Source organism: Miniopterus schreibersii (assembly GCF_964146895.1).
Source record: "Miniopterus schreibersii genome assembly, chromosome: 2".
NCBI lineage: Eukaryota > Metazoa > Chordata > Mammalia > Chiroptera > Miniopteridae > Miniopterus > Miniopterus schreibersii.
The window spans coordinates 182,465,321-182,478,661 of NC_138102.1; the positions used below are offsets into that span (position 1 = coordinate 182,465,321).

The 13,341-nt window shown below is 38.2% G+C and overlaps 1 protein-coding gene and 1 pseudogene across 5 annotated transcripts in view; one reads left to right on the forward strand and one right to left on the reverse strand.

The window, feature by feature from the left end:
- MRTFA (myocardin related transcription factor A) overlaps positions 1 to 13,341 on the reverse strand; it is a gene marked incomplete at its 5' end in the record, with an annotated part of 151,195 nt that overhangs the window by 129,055 nt on the left and 8,799 nt on the right. The gene's annotated exons all lie outside the window — the stretch shown is intronic.
- LOC308553017 (adenylate kinase isoenzyme 6 pseudogene) lies at positions 10,320 to 10,818 on the forward strand (annotated as a pseudogene). Its single transcript has one exon. The product of its transcript is annotated as an adenylate kinase isoenzyme 6 pseudogene (transcript).

Sequence of the window (13,341 nt, forward strand, 5' to 3'; positions counted from 1 at the left end):
CAAGCAGAAATATAATTACGAACTTCTCCAAGCTATAAAGGAAACAAAAAAGGGACTTTATGAGCATAAAGTATCTACTTTTTCGTTATGGTGATAAGTTGAACAAATGCAGACCAAGGGATGATAAAGCAATAGACTGAAGAGTAATGGAATTCCAGACCAGATGGTGAGATCAGCATAGATAACGCATGCTTACCTATGCTTTATCTATGTAGGTCATGGGAGGAAATCTTGATTTTAAGTGCAATGGGAACCACTGGAAGTGAAGGTTTTAAGCAGAGAAGGGACATGACTCAGTTTATGTTTTTAAGATCATTCCTACTATTCTGAAGAGAATAGATTAAAAGAAAATAATAATTTTTAACAAGAGGAATTTTAAATGAGTAAAACCAAACACCAAAATTGATTTTGGCCAGTGAAAACCATCTCTGCATTCCACTGACAATCCAAAATCTTTTAAATTGCCTACTCAGCCCAGGCCTCACCTACAGTTTTGTTTTTAGTTTTTAATGCTTATAACCAGTAGGCCATGACCTCTGAGGAGCTCTCTGGGAAACTGAAACAAGCCCATATGCCTGGGGGTTAGCATTCTTCTCATTCTCCAATTGCCAAAGTCAGATTAATTTTCATTGACTCATCGCCTATTCCACAATCAGTGTCTTGACTGAAAGGACGGGAGCAGGGGACTTCCTCAAGTATTTCAGGAGACAATAAACTTTACTGAACATCTGATAAGGAATGTGTTTGCATAACCTTTCTCTTCATTGCCAACTATGTTCCAGGTGAGAACTCCACTATGAAAGCAATTCCAATTTTCCTGTCCAAATTATCTCAGAAAGCTGCCTAACATTAAAATTAAAAAACAAACAAAAAACTGCCTAAAGCACATCCATTTATTTCTACCTTTAAAAAAGTTTTCTCATTCCAAAGTCGAAACAAGAATAAATTTCTAATAGCTTTTGTAATTGATAAGGAAAGAAAACTAAATTCCATTGTCAATCCATGGGGCATGTAGCTAAGAAATCTTAACAAAGGCACTAACAAAGTTATGCTCAAAGAGTTTTATTAAGTTATTTGAAAAACAGAATGAAAGGAGGAACGAAGAGCACTACCAACGTCTGTGAAATATCCATGAGCTTTACATACATTATTTCACTTAATTTTGACAACATCCCTACCAAGGTAAGTATATCCCCATTTTACTGATGAGGACACAGACCCAGAGAAGTTGACACTAGCTCAAGGTCACACAACTATTAAGTGGCTTCCATGGACCATCCTCTTTCCATTAAATGTTTAAATGAAGATCTAAATTAGAGAAATTCTTCCACAGGACCAGCGTATTAATAAATAAGTTTACACACATATATGTTGTATACATGTGTGTTTACCTGGAGGTCTAATCATCAATTATAATATTTTTCAGTAGGGAAAATGTTTAGGATTCCTACTTGGAGACAGACTACCAGATAGCACCTCTGAAGGGAGTTTGGTGGCAAAAGCTATCAGGGTTGCCTGGCAGGTTTTCTCAGTGGTTAGAGCATCAGCCTGCAGAATGAAGGGTCCCAGATTTGATTCCAGCCAAGGGCACGTACCTCAGTTGCAGGCTCAATCCCGGGCCTGGTCAGGGTGTGTGTGGGAGGCAACCAATCGATGTGGCTCTCACATAGATGTCTCCCCCTTCCTTCCTTTCTCCTTCCTTCCTTCCCTCCGTCCTCCCCCCCCCCACCCACTACCTCTGAAAAAAGAGCAATGGAAAAAATATCCTCCAGTAAGGATTTAAAAAAAAAGCTATCAGGATTACTTGCCCTTAATTAAGCCAAAGGAGTTTCTCCTTGAAGGCAGTATATACTTTCTTGGGACCAGCAGCTGTGACTCCTGACAAAAGGTATGTACAAGGACCATTCTCAAATCCAGAAATGTCTGTGATGATTTAGGGTAGTGACACTGAGCAACACATACATGCAAAAACAACTATTCTGTCAACAAATAAAATAGCATACATTAAAGCACCTAACAGTTGGCCAGCACAAAACAGATACTCAATAAAAACTAGTTTTTTCTACTCTCTGCTCTGAGTTTAATTTGTACAAAAAAATAACTGTGCTGGATGAGTCATATCTTACTTAGTTGGGCAAACTGATGAAATGTTCTTTCTCTAAAACCTAGTCAGATTGAGTTTGCGTATCGGGTCCCACATTTCCTAAGAACAGGGATACAACCAGCCATATCTCAGAAGTCAGCAATCTCTTAAGGATTATTTAATTTCCTCCATCAATCAGCAGCATAACAAGTAGACAAAAAGGTATCTTTAAAATAAAGCAAGTCTCCCCGATAGCTGAGTACAACACAACTCAGCAAAACCACCAAATTATCACTACAACCAACATTACAATCTGTGTTCCTCCATTTCTATGATCTCTGAGCGGTCACACACAACCTGGCATATTAAACCATTACTTAACACCTCATACTAGGGCAAATTATTCTTCACCTATTTTAACAGTGTAACTTTTGAAATTGAATGATCTGTTAAAAAATTTTTTATAATGTTTTTATTGATTTTTAGAGGGAAAGGAAGGGAGAGCGGTAGTTAGAAACATTGGAGAGAAACATCATCAATCAGCTGCCTCCTGCACGCCCCCTACTGGCGATCAAGCCAGCAACCCGGGCATGTGCCTAACTAGAATCGAACCATGACCTCTTGATTCCTGGGTCAATGCTCAACCACTGAGCCACACCGGCTATGTAAATGATCTTCTCTTTAAAAAGTTATTTTAAATCAATTCTATCATTTAGATGCTTCTCAGATTCAAACTCTGGGATTAACAATCTCCTTCTGTAATTAAAGTTAAGATGATGTGAAGTAACAATGATCGCTGGAGTGAATATAGTGATAACTAAGTAGCAAATGAAAATCATAGGAGGGCATCTAACCTAATTCTCTTAATTTACAGAGGAAAAACCTCAGACCAAAGAAGTTAGAAAACCTGCTCAATACTGCATAGCTCATTAAGGACAGAAGGAGGTTTAAAGCCCCAAGCCTACTGATGCCCTGTTGGCCAGCTAATCTCTCTCTAATAATAACAGCTACTAATTAATCAGTTAATTACAATATGCCAGGTGCTGTACTAAGGACTTTACATATTTATGACCTCATTTAATCTCACCCAATCCTATGAGGAAGGCATTACGAAACCCATTTTATAAATGAGGAAACCAGGATTCAAATCTGAATCCTTTGTCTGATGCCAAAGTCTTTGGTTTCAACCACTACACTTTACCTCTCTGCTTTTCATTCATTCATTCATTCATTCACTCATCAAATACTTGCTAAGCAAGTCAGGTACTACCTCAGCCCTAGGGATATCAGTGAGAAGATGGACAAGGTATCTGCCCTTACGGAGTTTATGGTAACAAGTAAATAAGCACTTCAGGTATGACTGGTAAGTACTGTGGGGGGGGGGGAACAGTAATGTGAAAATAACTACAGAGGCAACATTATGCTACCAATCTTATATGAAAATACTAAAAATGTAAAACACCACCACCTCACACCCATTAGGATGGCTACCATAAAAAATAAATAAATAAATAAATAACCAGAAAATAAGCACTGGTAAGATTGTGGAGAAAATGAAACCCTTATGAACTGTTGTAGGAATGTAAAATGAAAGTACATACTATAAATTTAACCTTAAAGATAGTGAAAATGACTAACCAAGATTGTGAACCCATCAAAGATTAACAGGTATCTGAAAAAGCATCTTTTGAAAGGCAGACAAACTAGTGCCCTCCTTCTTTAATATATTAATCCTAGTGTGAGCATAAGTAGAAACAGTTCTACCCAGAGCAACCTGTTAAGGAGGAAACACACCTTTCCAAATTAAAACAAACTATCAAGATTACACACATGCAATTCCGATGCCCACTTTTTCTCCTCGGTCCCATATTCCTGTTAACTTCTCTCAGTCATTTCCTGTGATATCACAGCGCAGAGACAAACTCTGACTGCTGTTCAGGTAAAGGCACTTCATTAAGCTCTCTTACTGGACTCAGATTGCTGCTGTGGGAACTGCCTCCTCTTAAATTTCTGGGCTATTATCAGATAGAGGCAGCTCTTAATCTCCCTGGCTTCCTTTTTAGGTGCATGTGCCAAGAAAAGGTGGAGGAGAAAAACAGAGGTTCACAGTTATCTAAAGGACTTGCACTTTCATTCACTATGAACTCTGAACTGCATGTTATTCACCTTCAGGCCACAATGTACCACCCATCTTCTTTCTTTTATTTGCTATACCTGCTTGCACAGATCTTATATCAGAGACATGGAGAGAAGATAATATTAAGTGCACCTATTACCTGGCAGCGAACTATGATGTTAATGGAAAGAAAAGGTCTTGATGAGGAAAAAAATTTTAAGTAAAAAAAGGCACTACAGGGAGAGGGGAGGCTGAAAACAAGTTTGAGACTGTATTAATCAAGGACAGACAGTTGTTCTGTAACGAAGTTAAGCCTCAGGCTAACTTAAAAATAGGCAAGGACAGAGTTTAGAGAATGGGAGGAAGAAGGCTGTTCAGAGAATTCAGAGCAGCCTTACCAAAATCAGGAAAGTAACAATTATCGGTACAGAATGGTAACCAGTACAGAATGAAATCAACTGCCACTGGTGTAATTGCTCACAGTTAGCAAAGTCCTAGTTGAAAAAAGAAATGTAATAATTCTGCTTGGTGACCTATAAAAGTAACCATTAGCCATAACCCAGTTTAATGAAAATAGCATACGGCTATAGGCTAACTACAAGACCACGAAGCAATTTGTTTCTAGCAACCAAATTAAGTCAGTCCACTCATCCTTCATAGACTAACTGAAAATGAAGAAACTTGCAATTTCCATAGCTATACCAGATGATATTCTGAAATGTTTGCTTCCCCTCATCTGAGAAGTTATTACATAGAGTCTGTTATTAAGCCTATGCTATTTTTCCAGATAGCAGAGTGTAAACGCAGAAGACAAAGAAATGGTAGCTGAAACAGATTCTAAGCAAGAAGAGCTTACCACCCAGCCTTTGCTTTTATAAGTAAAATGTAAACTTCATATATATAAAATCAACTGCCACTGGTGTAATTCCTCACATTTAGCAAGTACTTTATTTAGACAGGGTTTTACACATGACAGATGCTCAGTAACTATTTGAAAGAATGAATGACCCGATTTGTACTCAAGACACTACCACAAGGAGACGCCAAACAAATTAACTCCATAAAGTAACTGGAGTTCGAAAGCTGCAGAGGACGAAGGACGGGATATTTTCTTGCGATGGAGCTGCAAGAAGGCACACTGACTCACTCATTCAACAGAAATTTGAAGACCTGTTATGGGCCGTGCAGTCCTGTGGTGTGCACTGTTAGCAACTAATCTCAATCAAAGTTGGCATGCAGACATGTTTTGTGTAGTCCACAGTATTGACCCACACAGTATTTTTTAATGAACTTTGAGGTATAATTTACTTACAATAAAATACATGTATTTTAAGTATACACTTTCGATGAGTTGAGTTTTGACAAATGTATATATTCTTGTGTGGTCACCACTCCCAAATAAGAAAAAAAAAAATTCCCATTACTCCTCATGTCCTTTTACAGTCAATCTGTACCACTACCACCCCACTCCAGGCCCAGGAAACCACTGACCTAATTTCTATTACTATAAATTAGTTTTGCCTATTATAGAGCATCAATATAAATGAAACCATAGCGTAAGTTCTCTTTTGTGTCTCACTCTTTCACTCAACATAATATTTTTGAGATTCATTCACTTTGTTGCATGCGTCAATAATTCATTGTTTTGTTTATCCATGGTTTTTATCTATTCACCTGTTGACGGCATTTGAGTTGTTTCCAATTTTTTGGCTATTATAAACAATCACGTGGTCTTTTTGTGACTGTATGTTTTCATTTCTCTGAGGCAGTAAGTCACCAAGGAGCAGGACTGCTGGGATGCATGGTATGTGTTTAACTTCATAAGAAACTGACCAATTGTTTTCCAAAGTGGTTGTACCAATGAATTCCAGTTGTTTCACATCCTCACCAATACTTGAAATTGTCCATTTTTAAAAATTCTAGCTATTCTAGTGGGAATGAAGAAGTATTTCATTGTGGTTTTAATTCGTATTTCCCTGGTGACTAATGATGTGACGTTGAGCATGTTTTCATGTGCTTTTGGACATTCAAATATATTTTCTTCTGTAAAGTGTCTATTCAAATCTCTTGCTCATTTTTAACTGGGCCATTTGTCATATTAATGAGTTGTAACATCTTTTACATATTCTGGATATAACTCCTTTAATATATATAGTGTGTGCATAAATATTTCTTCCCAGTGGTGGCTTATTTTGTTAATCCTCACCTGAGGATATTTTTTCCATACATCTTTTTTTAGAGAAAGTGGAAGGGGGGGAAGATCGAGAGAGAGAGAAGCATCAATGTGAGAGAAACACACATCCACTGGCTGCCTCCCACATGCAAACTGACTGGGGCCAGGGATTGAGCCTGCAACCAAGGTACATGCCAGGGTGAAAAACTTTACATTTGATAAGGTTCAATTCATCAACTTTTTTTTCTATAGTTAAGTGCTTTTTACATCCTAAATAACCTTTGGCTACCCAAAGGTTGCAAAGATATTCTCTTAGAATTTCTTCTGCAACTTTTATGGTTTTAGTTTGTATGTCTGGGTCTATAAGCCACTTCAAATTAACTTTTGTGTATAGCAAAGAGGTAAGAATTGAGATTCATTTCTTTACATACAAATAACCCAGCAACATTTGTTGAAAAGTCTACCCTTGCCCCTTCTGAATTACATCTGAGTCTTCGTTGAAAAATAAACTGGCAATACATGTTTCTATTTCAGTATTCTCTATTGTATTCCAACGATCCATAACTCTTCTCATACCAGTACCACACTGTTTTCATTACTCTGGCTTTATAATGTATTGAAATCAGGTTACTTCCTCTAAATTTGTTGTTCTGCTTCTAAATTGTCCTGGCTATTCTAGGTCCTTTGCATTTCCATGTAAATTTTCTACAAAGGAAATCTAATGTGCTGGGATTTTAATGTTGAACACACTAAATCTTTAGATTATTTTGGGAAGATTGGACAGTTTAACATTATTGGATCTTTCAAGCCATGAACATGGTATATCTCTACTTATTAGGTCTTTTTTAACTTCTCTCAGCATTTTTTTTATTTTAAATGTAAAGGTCTTATATAGCTTTCATTAAAACTACTCCTAGGTATAGAATGGCAGGAGAGATTGTGGGAATGGACAAGGTATTAGGTGAAAAAACTCAGAGAATAATGTCATACCAAGAATATAAAATGGTTCAAGAAAGAAAGTGATCAATTATGTTAAATACCACTTGAGAGGTAAAGTAAGAATGAAAATGTCTATTCCTTCAGTCACTGATCCATTCAAAATACTTATTAAGAACCTACTACAGCCCTGGCCAATGTGGCTCAGCTGGTTGGAAAGGTTGCAGACTCAATTCCCGGTCTGGTCACATGCCCAGGTTGTAGGTTCGATCCCCAGTAGGGGGCATGCAGGAGGCAGCTTATCGATGTTTCATTCTCACATCGATGTTTCTCTCTCCCTCCCTCTCCATTCCTCTCTCTCTTAAAATCAACAAAAATATCTTTTATAAAAAAAGAACCTACTACATGCCAAGTACTGTTGATGGTGAGGATACACCAATAAACAAAGTCTCCTCCCCTTGTAGAGATTATCATCTAGTGAGAGGAGACATAAATACATGTCAAGTGGTGATAAGTCCTGTGGAGAAAGTGAAGCAGATAAAGGAAATAGGGACTGCCTGGGATTGAGGAGTAAGGTAGCTTTTTATATGTGATGGTCTCACTAATAAGGAGACATCTGAGCAAAGACCTGAAAAAAAGTGAGGAAGTAAAACATGTGAAGATCCAGGGAGAGAGTATTTCAGGCAGAGGAAACAGCAAGCACAAAGACCTGGTATGATCCAGCAACAGGAAGGAATCCAGTGGGATGGCAGCAGAGTAAGCAAGGGGGAGAGTGGTAGACGATGAAATTTACTCAGGAAAGCAAATCATAAGATCTATAACGTGTGGAGAGGAGATTATAAGAAATTAAGGGCAGGAGCAGGGAGTCCAGTTCAAAGGAAGCTACTACAATAATGCAAGCAAAACATAACAATGATGGTGTGACAGTCAGCTATATGTCAACTTGGTTGGGCTACAGTCCCCAGTTATTCAACACTGTTACTGTGAAGGTATTTTGTAGATGTGATTAACATTCATAATCATTTGACTTTAAGGTAATTATCCTAGATGATCTAGGTGGGCCTGATTCAATCAGTTAAAAACATCTTAAGCCTCCGCTTATGTGGCTCAGTGGTTAGAGCATCAGCCCGCACACCGAGGGGTTGCCAGTTCAATTCCCAGTCAAGGGCATGTACCTGGGTTGCAAGTTTGATCCCCAACCCTAGTCAGGGTGTATGTGGGGGGCAACCAATTGATGTGTCTCTCTCACATTGATGTTTCTCTGGCTCTCTCTCTTTTCTCTCTTCTCTCTCCCCCTACCTCCCTTCCCTTCCACTCTCTCTAAAAAAAAAAAAAAAAAAGGCAATAAAAAAAATACCCTCAGGTGAGGATTAACCAAAAAAAAAAAAGCCACCTTAAGAGCAGAACTGAGGTTTCCCAGAAGGAATTCCACCTGTGAATAGCAACTTCATCTCCTGCTGAGAGTTCTAACTTGTCCTTTGTAACAGCCTAGACTGTGGATGTTGTACTTGCCTAGCCAGCCCCCACAATCACATAAGGAATAAATCCTTTAATATATATCTCCTACAGGTCCTGTTTCTTGGTGGAAACCTGATACAGATTTTAGTATATCTGGTAGAGGGGCACTGCTGTAACAATTACTTAAAAACATGGAAGTGGCTTTGAAATTGGATAATGGATAAAGGCTGAAAGAATTTTGAGAAGCATAATAGATAAAGCCTAGATTGCCTGAAACAAACTGTTGGTAGAAACATGAACATTAAAGGTGCTTCTAGTGAGAGCTCAGGAGAAAGTGAGCAGCACACTAGATAAAAGCCTACATTGTTTTCTAGAATACATATGTCATCACAAACAGAATGCCGGTAAAAATATGAACATTAAACAGGCTTCTGGTAAGCCCTGGCTAGTGTGGCTCGGTTGGCTGGATTATCACCCCATGCATCAAAGGGTGGCAGGTTCCATTCCCAATCAGGGCACATGCCCAAGGTTGTGGGTTCAATCCCCAGTCGGGGCACATTCAGGAGGCTGCCAATTGATGCTTCTCTCTCTTTCTCTCCCCCCCTTCCTCTCTCTAAAATCAACTTTTTTTTAAAAAAAAGGTGCTTCTGGTGAGGACTCAGAAGGAAATGAGGAACATTATTGGAAACTGGAGGAAAGAAATACTTTTTATATAGCGGCAAAAAAAAGTTAGCTGAATTATATCCTACAGTTGCGTGAAAAGCATAATTTATTAGTGAACTTAGATATTTAGCTAAAGCAATTTCCAAGAAACATACTGAAAGTGGAGCCTGGTTTTTTCTTGCTGCTTACAGTAAAATGTAAGAGGAAAGATAAATTGATGCATCAAATGTTAAAAGAAACCAGGACTTGATAATCTGGGAATTCTCAACTTATGTACATCACAAAACAAAACAGAAAGCTAAAATAAAGGAGGTGCGTTATTAAGTAAGCATTGCTATGGAGAGAAAGCCAAGAGTAGTGCTGAAGAGATTACACATATAACTCAAGGATCCCCTGAACCAACCATCTAAACAGAAGCTAGGAAGAGACATGAGAATAGGAAAGATCTATGGAGGACTCTCTTGTCTAATGACAAAGAACCCCTGAGACATACACAGGAGATCCATAAGGTTTCTGAGAATGTCATATCAGCAGAAACACTGCCAACTTGACCTAAAAGGATCAGAGAGAGAATGAAATAAAGGAACTCTATTGGACTACCAAAATTCTACTGGTAAGAACAGGCTAATAAAACCACTCAGCTACAAAAACGTGCTACCCTTCAAAAAAGTAAGGATAAATACCAAAAGCAAAGGCAACAAAAGTAAAAATGAACAAAGGGGACTACATCAAACTAAAAAGCTTCTGCACAGCAAAGGAAATCATCAACAAAATGAAAAGACAACCTAATGAATGGGAAAATATTTCTCATATTCTCAAATCCTCTGTCTGATAAGAGGCTAAAATTCGGTCCTTGTGCTGAGGTTTCTAGAGCCATCGCATTGAGGACCATGTTGCTTCTGAACATCCTGCTCACAGGTACACCGGGGGTTGGAAAAACCACACTAGGCAAAGAACTTGCATCAAGATCGGGACTGAAATACATTAATGTGAGTGGTTTAGCTCTAGAGGGGCAGTTATATGATGGTTATGATGAAGAGTATGACTATCCCATTTTAGATGAAGACAGAGAGTAGTTGATGAGTTAAAAAACCAAATGAGTGAAGGTGGAGTTATTGCTGATTACCATGGTTGTGATTTCTTCCCTGAACACTGGTTTCATATAGTTTTTGTGCTGAAAACAGATAACAGTGTACTGTACAAAAGGCTTGAAACAAGGGTTTATAATGAGAAGAAACTAAAAGATAATGTTCAGTGTGAAATTTTTCAAATTCTTTATGAAGAAGTATTAGCATCCTACAAGAAAGAAATAGTGCATCAGTTGCCTAGCAATAAACCAGAAGATCTAGAGAATAATACAATCAGATACTGAAGTGGATTGAGGAATGAATCCAAGATCATAGCCTATGACTTACAAGACTGGCCACTTTATAATCACTCTTAGTATTTCTCTGCTCACATCATATCAGTAGACCGTTTTTATTAAAATTGTGCTGCAGAACGAGTAGGTGGATAGTATAAAGGTTTATGTTTGAGTTTATGTGTTTTCCATGAGAAAGCTAAACAACCTCAAGTATAATGAATATGTTACTAAAGATTTGGAATAAAAACTGTCATTTAATCCTTCAATTGCTAAAGAATAAATCTGACCCAAAAAAAAGCTAATATTCAAAATATATAAAGAGCTCATATAACTCAACAGCAAAAAACAAAAAAAACAAAAAAAATCTGACAGAAAAATGGGCACAGGAGCCCTAGTGAGTCTGGCTCAGTGGTTAGAGCGTCAGCCTGTGGACTGAAGGGTCCAGGGTCTGATTCTGGCCAAGGGAATGTAACTTGGTTGCAGGCTCAATCCCCGGCCCCAGTCAGGGCACATATAAGAGGCAACCAATTGATGTGTCTCTCTCACATCAATGTTTCTCTCTCTCTTCCTTCCACTCTCTCTAAAAAGCAATGGAAAAAATATCCCTGGGTGAGGATTAAAAAAATAAAAAAATAAAAATAAAGCAACTTACCTTTTAAATTAATTAATTAATTTTTTTAAATGGGCAGAGGATCTAAATACACAGTTTTCCAGAAAAGACCTACAGATGGCCAACAGGCACATGAAAAGATGCCTGTCACTAATCATCAAAAGCACCAGCTGTTACTTCATAGCTGCTAGAATGGCTATTATAAAAAAGATAATAAATAACAAGTGTTGGTGAGGCTGTGGTAAAAAGCGAACCCAACAACCCCAGTACTGTTGGTGGGAATGTGAATTGGTACAACCACTATGGAAAACAGTATAAAGGTACCTCAAAAAATTAAAAATAGAACTACTATATGATTCAGCAAGTCCACTTCTGGGTATTTATCCAAAGAAAACAAAAAACACTAATTCAAAAAAATACATGCCCCCCCCCCCAACGTGTTCACTGCAGCACTATTTACAATAGCCAGACATGGAAACAACCTAAGTGTCCACCATTGGATGAATAAAGAAAATGTGATACAGCCCAGCCGGAATGGCTCAGTGGTTGAGCATCAACCTATGACCAAGGAGATCTCAGTTCGATTCCCGGTCAGGGTACATGCACGGGTTGCGGGCTCGATCCCCAGTTGGGGGTGTGCAGGAGGCAGCTGATCAATGGCTCTCTCATCAGTGATGTTTCTCTCTCTCTCCCTCTCCCTTCCTCTCTCTGAAATCAATAAAGATATATTTAAAAGAAAAAGAAAAAGTGATACACACAGAACATTGTTCAGCCATATAAAAGAATGAACTCTTGCTATTTGCAACAACATGGATGGACTTTGAGGGCAGTATGCTAAGTGAAACAAATCAGATAGAGAAAGACAAATACTGTACAATTAGACAAACGCAGAGGAGAAAGTATGCAGAGAGATTTGAAGATGCTGGCCTTGAAAGACTGAAGTGATCCTGCCACAGGCCAAGGAATGCAGCAGCCATCAGAAACTGGAAGACACAATGAACAGACTCTCCCCTAAAGCCTCTGGAAGGGCTGCTGACACCTTGATTTTGGCCCAGTGGATTTCACATTTGGCTTTTACAGTAGCCAAGGAAATTAAACTAATACAAACTAGCTTAGACAAGGGTGATTATAGTGGAGGTTGTGATCAGATTATGGGTATATTTAGAAGACATATCTAAGTAGGAAAGAAAGAGAAGATGATTCTAAGCTCTTGCTGAATAATAGATGAGTTACCATTTTACTAAGCTAGGGACAATCCACTGGCTCAGCAATATGAAGTCAATGGTAGCCTCACTGAAAACTGTTTTGTAGAATTTGGGCTGAACACCAGATATGGCAGGGTTTAGAAAGTCCAGAGTACTATGATTTTATAGTATTATAATTTACTTTGAATATTGCTCTCTCTTTCTGGTTATTATTCATCTATTTATTGCCCTTCCCTTTATCTAGCTCTAATCTTTAATAGACCAAAATTCAAGGAACAAGTTAATTAATTTTCAAGTGGGCCAAAGGAAATAAATTCAGTACACTGCCCTTTACGGCAAGAAAAGAGAGGGTAAAGAGAGAGGGTGGGTCACTTTCATTCATTCAACAAGTATTCACTGAGCATCTATTATACCATGCCAAGCACTATGCTAGATGCTAGAAATGTAGCAGTGAAGAGACAGACATGGTCCTTGGCCTCAAGAAACTTATGAGAAGAAAAATGTAAAATAATTACAAAATTATTTAGCTGCAATTTAGCTAGAGCTACAAAAGAAAAATTCTGGGTGCTTAGAAAATGAACATGCATAGAATGCCTATTATGTGCTAAATACTTCACATGTAATTTTATTTACCTCACAACCATCCTATGAGGAAATAGAGATTGAGAAAGATTAATTCCCTTGCCCAAGATCACAGAGCCAGTGAGCTGTAGATCCAGGACTGCAAACAGGTG